The 12,314-nt window shown below is 45.1% G+C and overlaps 1 protein-coding gene across 15 annotated transcripts in view; it reads right to left on the minus strand.

The window, feature by feature from the left end:
- The window catches only part of dtnba (dystrobrevin, beta a), a 694,100-nt gene that overhangs the window by 177,800 nt on the left and 503,986 nt on the right, over positions 1–12,314 (minus strand). The gene's annotated exons all lie outside the window — the stretch shown is intronic.

Genomic DNA, 12,314 nt, shown 5'->3' on the forward strand with positions numbered 1-12,314 from the left:
AAAAAAAAACACCAAGATGAAAGGTGGCTAAAATACTAATGAGCTAGGCATTGAAGTTGTTTCCCCAAAGATGGAAAACAATAAACAACTCATTAGCTTGTCTCGATAATAAACACCTTACACCCGATTGCTTTGGGAGGTCTCTAGTTGCTTGGCAGGAGTTGTCGGGCATCACCCTCCACTCTGGGTTGTGAGTGTAAAGTAGAAACAGAAATCCCACAGTGCTCAATTATACAGAGGAACTGACTGTATTGTGTTTGAATTCAGGATACATCTGCATATGGAGATGAACCATGGCTAATGCATAACTCATCTGCTGAGAAATTTTCTGCTTGGGTCAGAATATTGATAAACAGATACAATTAACTAATCTTCAAGTTTCTATATCACAACCCATGTAGTCATTAATTAGTTGAAACAAAAACATGTTTACTACACAAGTAATTAGATTTCTGTGATACCGTCTCTAGGTGATACTTAGCAGTGCATTAAATTAGCTACATCTCAGCTTGGGTCAGCGATTCTATACAATGAGAATTAGTGGGAACTATTTTGCTACTTCGGTACTTTTGCAAAGTTGGAAATCAATGCTTGAATCAGAAATGCACTTTTCCAGAGTTGCCCGAGATGTCACTCTCAAGCAGAATGGTGTCAATGAAGTAACTAAGCCTGGTCAGACTAGCGCTGTCTTGTTTCCTCCCCTCACACTAATGTAAGGGATTAGTTATACTGTGAATACTATTTTCAGGTATCTCTATAAAGTGACACAGGATTAGCAGAAGCAAAATCCTACAGATGCTGGAAATCGGAAATAAAAACAGAAAATGCTGGAAATACTCAGGTCAGGCAGCATCTGTGGAGAGAGAAACAGAGTTAATGTTTCAGGTCTGTGACCCTTCGTCAGGTCATCGACTTGAACCGTTAACTCTGTTTCTCTCTCCACAGATGCTGCCCGACCTGCTGAGTATTTCCAGCATTTTCTGTTTTTTTTTTACAGGATTAGCAGACTTGAGTTATGCTGCTGGCTCAGACAATTCTCTTGCCCAGACACAGCTGCAGCACTACACAAGCTCTGCTTAAACCCATCTGCAGAGCTTTAGCCACCAACTTCCAAATACTGGGCAGAGGTTCATTTTTAAAGCTTTTGAAGCAACGAAAGAACAGATGTACAGTCCACCTGAAGGTGGTCGCGTACCGCTTGCTTTTGGTGCAGCCTTCTGACCCTAATGCTGAATTATGTTAGAGGTGTTGCTTTGATGTGCATTCAAAATTATTTTGCACCATGATAAAGGAAGCAGTAAAACTGACTCTCAGTTTCTCACAGTTCCCGACATGCATCTGGATGAAGTGAAAATCTTTATTTTTGGTAGATTCACTGCCAATGAAGGGCAATCCTCATCCTTAGACATTGAAAGGCCAGGCAATCATGCAACCAGTACCAGCCACAGTGGAACAAGACACTTGGCATTAATTAGGACTGCAGTGATTAACTGATTATAAATCATTAAGACAGCGGGGATAAGTATGAGTGATTGCTAAATACATGTTTGGTATTGCCATTCAGGTTTTGTTCTACAGAGAATTCTTGATACCATTCTAACAAAACAAAAGCTGAAACATATTTAATCTTCATATGCTGGCACATGTAACTAGTGTTGGTGATAAATGAACAGCGGCTTATTCAGCAAACTCCAGAATACATGATGGTATAGTATATCAAAATATCCAACCATTTCAGCTATTAAAAGAATGCTTAGTATTGCCTTAGCATTTGATCCAGCCACTTACCCCATTCTGTTTATTTTTTGTCAAATTCCCATAGCTATAAATTCATAACTTCAACATTAGTCAAACCAGGACTCTGCACTGAGACGGTTTTGATCCTAAAATTGACATCAGCAATGTCATCAATCATAGGAACTTACAGCACAGAAGGAGGCCATTTGGCCCGTTGTGAAAGAGCAGTCATGCTTAGACCCACATCCCCGCTTTTTGTCCATAACCCTGTAAGCTCAAGTACCTGTCTAACACCCTTTTAAAATTATTTATGGAATCAACTTCCACCACCTTTTCAGATAGAGCGTTCCAGATCCCAACAACTCTCTGAGTGAAAAAAATTCTCCTCATCTCCCCTCGAGGTCTTTTGCCAATGATTTTAAATCTATACCTCTGGTTATTGACCCACTCGCCAGAGGGAATAGTTTTTCACTATCTACTCTGTCAAAACCTCTCATCATTTTGAAAACCTCTATTAGGCCACCGCTTCACCTTCGCTGTTCCAAGGAGAACAGTCCTAACTTTTCCAATCTCTCTTCATAACTGAAGTCCTTCATCCCTGGTAACATCCTGGCAAACCTTCTTTGTACCTTTTCTAAGGCCTTTACACCTTTCCTGAAGTGTGGTGCCCAGAATTGTCCACAATACTCCAGCTGAGGCCTAACCAGTGATTTATGAAGTTCTAGCGTGATCTCTTTGCTTTTATATTCTATTCCTCTATTTATAAACCCAAGTAACCTATGTGCTTTTTTAACCACCTTATCAACTTGCCCTGCCATCTTTAAGGATTTGGTATTTGGACACCAAGGTCTCTCTGTTCCTCAATTATGCATTAAGCACAATCTCTTGAGGGGGTGAATGATTTTTCAGCAAGAGTAAAATTGCTGTCCAATCAGCTAGTGATTTCACCAAAACTAAACACCTAATAGCATGTTCAAGTGGTTGGTATTTGTTTTTAGTATATGCAGGAACACTAACAAGCAGTGTTACATCAGTCAAAAATTGAATTCTTAGCCGTGCTGCTTAACGTAGATTTAATTGCTCTTGCAGGTTATACACACAGTACTACAACTGGAGAAAAAAAAAGAAACACATGAGCTCTTAAACACATACATGAGGGCTGAAGTGACAGATAGACAAGTGAGGCAAGTGACGAAGTCAATTTAAAAAGACATAAAAGAAGAAAGCAGCTGGGCTGCGTTCTGCTCAAGTGAAGTATAAAATAAAACAGGTCGGCATGATTTGAAATAACAGAAAAAATAACTTTCGGCTCTTTGGAATTTTCTTGTGGTTATATGGAAAAAAATTAATTATTCTGCACCTCCATTGTGTTATAACATTACAACAGTGACTACACTTAAAAAGGATTTCATTGGCTGTGAACTGCTTTCGGACAGCCTGATTAAAAACATTGGAGCATCAAACTCAAGAAATCATTACGTAAATAATTTACTATGTCTGTGCCTTACATGATACAAATAAGGAATATGCACCGAATTTACCAATTCAAACCTTTTGATTGCAGGTGAAATCATTTGTTGCTATAATTGAATAGAAAGCAGAAAAAAGAAATGGATTTTGAGATCCAAAAATAGAACTCTTGAATCTGTAGCCAATTCTGAATGTACACAATCCTCTTAATTCTTGGTTATAAAACCCAGGAATTGGTACCTTGGCACTTTGTAGGATTTATTGTTTAGTTGCACATCACCTTGTTCGTAATGAGTATACACTCATGGCCTGTTATAATTCACAGTTAACAAGATATGCTGCTTATTTCTTAGTGAAAAACACTATGGCCCAGAAATTCCGTTTGCAGGCCTCCCGCGGGCGGAGGGCTGTGATTTGGAAAAATCTCCGCCTGGACCAGAGGGCTCCCGGGAGGCGCAGAGTTCCATTGCTGTGCTTCTTCAAACTGCCGGTGTGCAGTGCTCGCGTATCCCAGGGGCGCAGGTAGTTCACAGCGTCCCTGGGATCACGTGGGCCATGGGGAGCCAATCAGAGCAGGGAATCTCCATTCATACATTTGACAGGAAGACCTGTCAAATCTATGAATAGAGATCACCCCCAAAACATAAGTAAAACTTCAAATAAATTTTTTTTCAATTACATTTTTAAAATGACTATAAATTACATAAATTAACTATTTTAAACAAAAATTTTAATTTTTGAAAAAAATAATTAAAGTTTTTAACGGGGCTAAAAATAAACTTACCTTTCTTTAAATTATTTTAAAATGATAAATCAGTGGAAACATTTTTTTTTTACTTTCTTCAACTCTTAGCCTGGTAAAAGCAGGCCTTGCACCTGCTTTTACAGGCATAACAATTGTAAGTGTTTTCTGCGGGCGGAGGGTCTCCAAAAAACGGAACTCTCCATCCGCAGAGGCCCTGCTCCAGGACAGGCTTCCGATCTGTCAAGAGCTTTCTTGACAGATCGGAAATGCCGGTTTCCAGCGCATGCGCAGTGCATGCCTGAAACCGGCATTTCCGATGTCCCTACGGGTGAGTACACAGTGCGTACTCACCTGTAGGGATCGGAATTTCTGCCTCAATATTTATCCACATGAAACTTTACTGAAATATTGTCTTGTTAAAATAATGCCTAGATGCTTTCAGGTTATATTTGAAATGGATGATTAGCCTCAAGTCCCAAGACTACTACTCCTAGTGACACCAATTAGTAACCAACGGTTTTGAAGACTTTATACACACAAAGAAAATGAATTTCAGAAATAAAATACAGGGGTACAAAGATACAAGTTTAAATTAACTAATCAGTTGAGATTTCTTGCTTGATATGTCAACGAGCTGCTCACTTCTATTACATTTGTTCTAAACACTCATTGCATGAAAAATAAAGGTGCAATGTGGTAAACCAACTTTAGGACAGATTGATTTTTATGGACCTGTCGTTCATGAGTCATTTGAAAACCTTCTGGAAATAGCTAAGCACCATTTCCAAAAAGTGACTCCTCTTTGAGGTTCTGTATACCTCTACAATTTAAGCATTCACACATGATAGATATAATGCTGCAGCTCCAGTGCTCCATGGGATCGGAATGGTCCTATGGTGCTGGAGCAAGGGATTGGGAGCAAGTGCTGTATAGAGTGCAATAAAAGTTCATGAAAGGGCAGATTGTACATGGTCTGTGGAAGGTCTGAGCTTGATGGGACAAATTGCCTTTCCTTGTTCCATGCTTTCTCATGTTCCTAACTCAGTTATGAAACCATCACAACCTAATACTGATGGTCCTATCTGCTAGAAGACATGAACACTCATATTTGTCAGACCAAGAAAGACTTCTCTACCTTTCTTTCTATTAGGTATTATCCATTTAAGGAATGTAATCTTGCCCATTAATACAAGCAAAACATTATCCAGCAGGGTGAAGAGGAGAAGCAATACAAGGTAAGATAAACTTCTTTTGAAGATGAATCAGTCTAAATATTATACAATATGGTTTCAAATCATGCTTTATTTCAGAACATGCTGCACCGTGACAAATTCTTGCACCACAGTTTTTGAAATCCGAGTGTTTGACAGTCCAACAGATAACTGTTTCTGACTGTTAACTGAAATAGCAACCAGCAGACTGGCATCTGCACAGACACAGCAGCTGGAATTTTGCCGGTATTCAGGGGGTGGGTTTGGAGGCGGGACATCCGGCAAAATCGCAAAGATTGACAGCGGGTCAGAAACCCGCTGTCATTCCGCCTCCAAATAATCTTCCCAGGTGTCGGGTCCCCGATTTGCGCATGGACCCGACACCTAGTGGCAGGAAGAGGGTTATAGGCACTTAACTGCTTGTTAACAGGCAGTTAAGAGGCTTTTTGCAATTTTGACAGGTCTACTGCAGGCTTCCCGACGTCCGGACACCACACTAGAGTAAGTGTGGCGTGCTGTGGGTCTACGGTAAGTTTCTGCATTGATGACAACTGCAGAAGTGGTGTGAAGGATCCAATGGTACACTGGTGAGTTTCAGAGGTAAGAAAATGTTGGGGAAATCATTTTTAATGTATTTAGACTTTTCTGTAGGTGACAAGTTTTGAATTGTTTGTGTAGTCCCACCTCATTGGGAGAACCTCTCTCACCAGTGACAGATCACTTTTGTAAACTCACCTGCAGCTGCCATCTGTTCTAGCCTAAGGAGGGAGTCACTGGAGAGTCTGGGTGCAAGGGCTCACCTTTGTATAGTGATTGAGGTGCTGCAAACACTGACAATGATGTCAAACACTGAAAGATCAGCTGTCAAAACAAATTGTGCGTGGCCCCTTTAAGAAAACCGGCAGATGACACGTCAACAACTGACGTCATCTGACACCGGCGTTCTCTTAACTGGCCGGCAAGCCCACAGGGCAGGCTTAACGAGACCAATTGACGCAAAATCACATCGGACGTCGTTGGGGCGGGATTGGAACCTGGAAGGCAGCTGTCCCGCCCCCAAGCCGCATCGAGAGGAAAAATTGCGGCCTGTGAATCTAAGCCAACATGTATCTGGTAAGGCCAATAAATGAAGTTATGCCCTCATTCTGAATAAAATTATTCCACTTTTGTATAGAAGGCAGGAAAATAAGCTGCCAGCAATTCAACTATTAAGGCAAACATGCAGCAGGAATGCTTAATGAACCTTACTGTTACAATCTAGGAGGCTGTTAAGTCCAGACACGTATTAAATTCCTGACTGTGGCAACCACATTATAAACAGATACAGAGATTAACATAACACTTTAAGCACTACAGAAGCCAAATGTGTTTATTAGTAAAACAGCACACAGTTGCAAATGGTCAATAAAATAGAAAAAAAAATGTTTGAATGTTATTAGTGAATTATATTTTTCTGCTCAAGGTTTACCATTTGGGGTCAGTATCGAGCAGTCCATTGTTGGGTTTGGGCAAGCTGAATGTAGAGTTAAGCTTTATCAACATGCTTTCATAAGCAACCTCAACACACTCATATCACCAGTGTGAATTTTATCATTTTCTATTCCTGCCATCTTTGTGGCCAGAGTATGACATTGCTGTTAATGTCAATTTGTCCCACATTAAGGGGCAGGTTTGTATTAGGAATTGGGAAATTAATTTCATACAAGGCCTTTGCAGCCAGTGGACAGAGGAGTAGTTTAGATGAAAGGTCATCAACCTGAAACATTGGGCCCAATTTTCTGGATTGTGCGGGAAATGTGCAGGTTCCCCGAATGTGGGGTTCCGAGCTGAAAAAAAATGGGTCAGCCAGCTGCACGCAATTTTCCCACAAGTGGCCAATTAAGTTCCAGCATGTGGGCAGCCTTGCTAAGTGTCCATTTCCAGTCAGAAAGCCCCACAGTATGATGTCATCATTCGTGGTGCTTTTAAAGTGTCCAGCAAGCTTCTCCACCTCTGCAGGCTTCTCAACCACTCTTGCACAATGGCAGAGGCGCCTGCACCAGCTGCTGCCAGCGGCAGAGGCCGAGCTGCTGCCAAATTCAACGAGACGTCACTGCAGACCTTGCTGGATGGGGTAAGGGCCACAGGGAGGTCCTCTACCCTCGCTCAGGGAGGAAGAGGCCTCCCAAAGAGTCCAGGGCTGCCTGGATGGAGGTGGCAGCAGAGGTAAACTCTCTGGGAGTCACCTGTCGCATCTGGATGCAGTGCAGGAAGCGCTTCCATGACCTTCACCACACTGGGAAAGCAAGTACGAACCTGATCCCCATTGCCTTTCCCCAACAGCACTCAGCTTCAGCAATCTCTTCCTCCACATCCCACTTCACAGTCACATCCATGCACCCTTACCCATTCCGTTTCTCTTTATGCTCACATTCACATAACTAATTCCACCATCCAGCCCTCACACTGCCTCTCACTCTGATGCTTGGAACACAACTGACAACACACAGGGAGGGCCCTTGGTCTTGCAGCCTCAAAACATCTTTGTCTCCTTCTAAGCATCTATGCTATGCAATCTCTACACTCACTTCTGCACTCTCACTCAAACTCCACTTGTCTCTCTCATTGCAGGAAAAGAGAGCTCACAATAGACGAGAGCGTGCGAGGACTGGAGGAGGGCCACCCTCAGTCGCCCACCTGAGCCCCTGGGAGGAAGCAGCGATCGAGATTGCTGGGGCTGAAGTGCCTGTGGGTGCTGGGGCAGGAGACACAGGAGCAAGCCCGCAAGCTGGTGACAGAATAGTTCCCCATCTCTCTCACTGACATAGCATGAGTTGCTGATATGATTCTGAAGCCACATCATTTGGACTTATGAGCATATGCCAAATCCAATGTGCAAGTAGCCTTGCCATCACATCTCTAACTCTTTCCTCAGGACCATCCGGTGCCCCCGTCGCCACTGCCGAGGAGGAAGAGGCTTTGCAGCCAGACTCCTCAGAGGAAGCTCCAGCCTCTGAGGGCGCAGCGTCAGCAGAAGTAAGCGCACTCAGCACCGACACTCACACCTCGGTGGGACCTTCGGGACATAGAGTAGAGTTGTCACCTGGTGTATCACAGCTCACAAGTGAGCATCAGCAGATTGTGGAGACAGGGACAGCAGTGGAGAGTCCTCGTCGGAGGGCGCAGGGCTCTGCCAGCTCAGCACAGCTGCATGTCGACCCTATGCCTCTGGGTCCATCCGCAAGAGAGGAGGTGATGGATCTCCATGCACAGATGCAGGGTCTCTGGGAGGTTTTGTCTCCAGGGTCACTGCGAGTGTGGAGCGAATGGAGGAGTCCATGGCGAGCATGAGCAGAGCCTTATTGGAGTCACTGGCGCATCAAAGCATCACCACGGAAAGGATGGCTACCTCCGTGGCAATGCTGGCTGCAGCCGAAGAGAGGAGGGCTGCAGCAGAGGAGAGGAGGGCTGCGGCCGAGGAGGAGCTTAGTCGCCAGGGTGTCGAAAACATGGTGAGTGCTCTGAATAGAATGGCATCTCTTGAGGAGAGATGGGCATCTATTGAGCACCGAAACCAGACCTTCATGGAAGTCCCTCCGAGCAGGACTTCCAGTGCTGAGACAGGTCCCCATGGCCCCCCTGATGTGCAGCAAGGTGCTCTCCAGCCACTTGCAGGCGCTGAGGGGGAGCTGACCCATGAGAGGGAGGTTGTTGGCACACCTCAAGGAAGTGGGGGCTCCTCTCCACGCGCTCACACTTCCATGCCACTTCAGAGCCCTCGGTCAGAGACCCGCCGGAGTCCACACACCAGTGAGATAGGAGTCTCAAGCCCTGCACAGCCGCAGGAGCAGCAGACTGCTGGCGAGCCCTCACAGGCTCGCCACCCCAGAGTACGCCCGCCAAAGGTGTCGAGACAGGTGCAGCAGGAAAGTGAGCAAGGGGCCTCCACATCTGCTGAAGCCACAGGGGTAGCACTATGTAGGAGCACGCGTAAGAGAAAAATAAAGCACCACTAATCACAAGGGTAGTCACTTGAGTGAAAAGTCTTGTAAATAGTTTTAATGCCATCATTTTCCTGCACATAAAAAATCTGGTGGCAGCTGCTGCAGTTATGGCGTCTGTCATTTGGCGAATGGGGATATCACATAGAGGCCTTAGGATAACTTGCAGATGTCAGCAAGCTGGTCAAATAGGTAGGAATATGTAGGCATAGGCCACTGTCCATGGTCAGTTAAGAAGCAGTGAGGCTGCAGTGTTTGATGTACCAGGCTACGCAAATCTGCCCAGGATGAGTGCGTTCCTTGCATTCCGCCCAGCAATGTTCTCGCGCACTGGTGCCGCTGGTTGGCGGGCCTTTGCAGGATGCTCGTTTCCGTCCTCCTCCTCCTCCTCAGCATCATCCTCATCCGAGGCGGCTCTGAGGAGCCTCTTGGTTCTGCGGAATCGGCAAGCCACGACGCTGTGCCATGTTGTGAAGCACACAGCATACCACGATGATTTTGGAGACCCCGGCTGATGAGTACTGTAGGGCTCCACCTGATCTATCGAGGCATCTGAAGCTCATCTTCAGCAATCCGATGGTTTGCTCAATAATGCATCTGGTGGTAATGTGGCTGGAGTTGTAGCGCTCCTCAGCTTCGCTGGCTGGTCTCCTCAACGGCATCATTAGCCAAGAGCGCAGGGGATATATCTTGTCTCCAAGTAGCCATCCTTGAAGTTCGCTTGGCGGACTGAATAGCGGAGGCACAGTAGACTGGCGCAGTATGAAGGAGTCATGGCAGCTGCCAGGGTACCTGGCACAAACATGCAAAATCACCTTCTTGTGGTCACACACCAGCTGAACGTTAAGGGAGTGGAAGCCCTTGCGGTTGACAAAAACTCTTGGATTGTGGTGGGGTGCCCTAAGGGCCACATGTGTGCAGTCAATGATGCCCTGCACCCTTGGAAAGTCTACCAGCTGAGCTAATCCAAGCGCTCGTGCCGTCACACTTGCGCTATCCCTGGTGAAATGGATGTGATTGTGCGCGAGGGCAAAGAGGGCATCGGTTACCTGCGTGATGCAAGTGTGTGCGGCCACCTGGGAGATGCCGCTGATGTCTGCTGCTGATCCCTGGAAGGAGCCTGAGGCATAAAAGTTGAGTGCGGTGGTGACTTTGATGACCACTGTTAAGTAGTGTGGACCTGGTGCTCTGGGCTCCAGGTCTTGCTGCAGCATTGCGCAGATGTCAGCCACAAACTCTCGCGAAAGTCGGAGCCGCCTCTGGCACTGCTGCTCAGTCATGTTGAGGTAGCTGACCCCGTGTCTGTAGACCCTGTTTGGGGGGTATCTCCTGCGCCGACGGCCTTCCATGCGCTGGCCCCTTCTGGCCTGTGCTGCCCAGGTCACTGAGCCGCAGCCTGCCGCTCCTGCTGGTGCTGCTGTTGTTGTTGGTGATGCTGTTGCTGGAGTTGCTCCAGCCTCCTCTGCTGTTGGAGATCCTCTAATGCCAGGAAGGAAAGGAACAAAAGGCCTCCCATGCTTCTGGCAGATGCCTCTGTTGAGGAGGCGCTGAGTTAGGGTGGTGAGAGGGGCTTCCCAGGAGCTCACACTGGAGAAGTGTGTAAGGCTCCAACCTTCCACAGCTCTGCCTAAGCCTTCAACAAGTTGCCCCAAGCCTTCAGCAACAAGGTCCTGCAGCCTGCAAATGCTGTCTGATTAAATCTCTTCAGTCCTGATTGACCTGCAGCTGAAAGCAAGCAAGCCAACTCTGTTCACGCCAGGTTTCATCAGCGGTGTTCCCACCAGGCGTGTTTTACGTGGGGAAAGGCAGAAAATTGCAAGGGCCCTTGAAAATAGGATTAAACATGCTAATAATTGATCATTAGGCTCCCGCTGACCATTCCCGCCTGCGGCGGGCGGGACTGATTCGGGTCGCGCTGAAACACGGGGGCGAAGTCGGGCGGGGCGGGTTGCGACCCCCTATTTCTGTGATTTTCGGCCCCTGCCCGCCTGAAAACCCGCCCGACGGCTGGGAGAAAATCGGGGCCATTAACTCTCTTTCTCTCTCCACAGATGCTGCCTGACCTGCTGAGTATTTCCAGCAATTTCTGTTTTTATTTCAGATTTCCAGCATCTGCAGTATTTTGCTTTTGTATTAGTATTTTAGATCATCTGGGTTGGATTTGAAAACAGGCCCCAAAGATACAACACGATATCCTACTGTGCAACCAGTTGCCTCTTGCCAACATTTGCTTTCTGAATAGCTTTTGTAAAACACAAGAAAACAGGAGAGATGCACTTCATTACAAATTAAAATATTTTAAAAGATATTTGCGAGATACAACTCAACTCAATGTTGTAGTACATTTAGAATATTTCAAGGAACAGTTATCATTTGTGAAATTTTTCTGTTACGGCTTTCAAAGTGGTGGGTTGACCAGGCTGTAACCTCAGCATTTAACTAGACTTGCTCCACACAACTGGAGATTGCTGCCAACACACAGATTTAAATCAATACAACATGAGTACAACAGAGGTATATATACTTTAAAAATTCTCTGTTAAAACTGTGTTCATATTAATTTTGTGAGATGGCTTTCGCGTTTGGTGAAAATCAAAATGGGCTCATAGTTTCCATAGCTTTGTCTCAATCCCACTTGTTATGTGACAAACTTGCAACATAGCAATTAAATCTTTTCAAATGATTTGTGACAGATAGCTGGAAACGCCTCTGATGAGATATATTGGCAGGGTCCACAATTCATGTGTAGGAAAATATTAGAATTTTTCTCCAGAGTGCTTCCCACAGAAACACATGGCCAAATTACTAAATTAAAAAATTCACATTCTGGCAGGCAAAGTCCTTATAGAGATTATATAATGAAATGTGTTCTGTTATATGTGCAGACAGTATAGAATTGTACAAACTACGTAGTGGGAAAACAACTGTCAGTAGAAATGTAAAGGCACCATCTCGTAAACATAGTCATTCAGGTAGTAGGGAAGAGGTTTTTTTTAAACTGAAGACATCTGAACAATACACTGGATTCATGACCTAATTCTGAATTCAGGGATTCTCCAATTTACTCACAATTCAGAACAAGGTATAAGGGAACAATTTAATGTCTTAGCTTCCAGCTTGGGCTAGAGGTTCGAAAATTGGTCGAATAAACTTAGACCTTCACAGAGCTGT

Source organism: Somniosus microcephalus, chromosome 9, assembly GCF_052327205.1.
Source record: "Somniosus microcephalus isolate GS21.2 chromosome 9, FLI_Smic_1.0, whole genome shotgun sequence".
Lineage (NCBI taxonomy): Eukaryota > Metazoa > Chordata > Chondrichthyes > Squaliformes > Somniosidae > Somniosus > Somniosus microcephalus.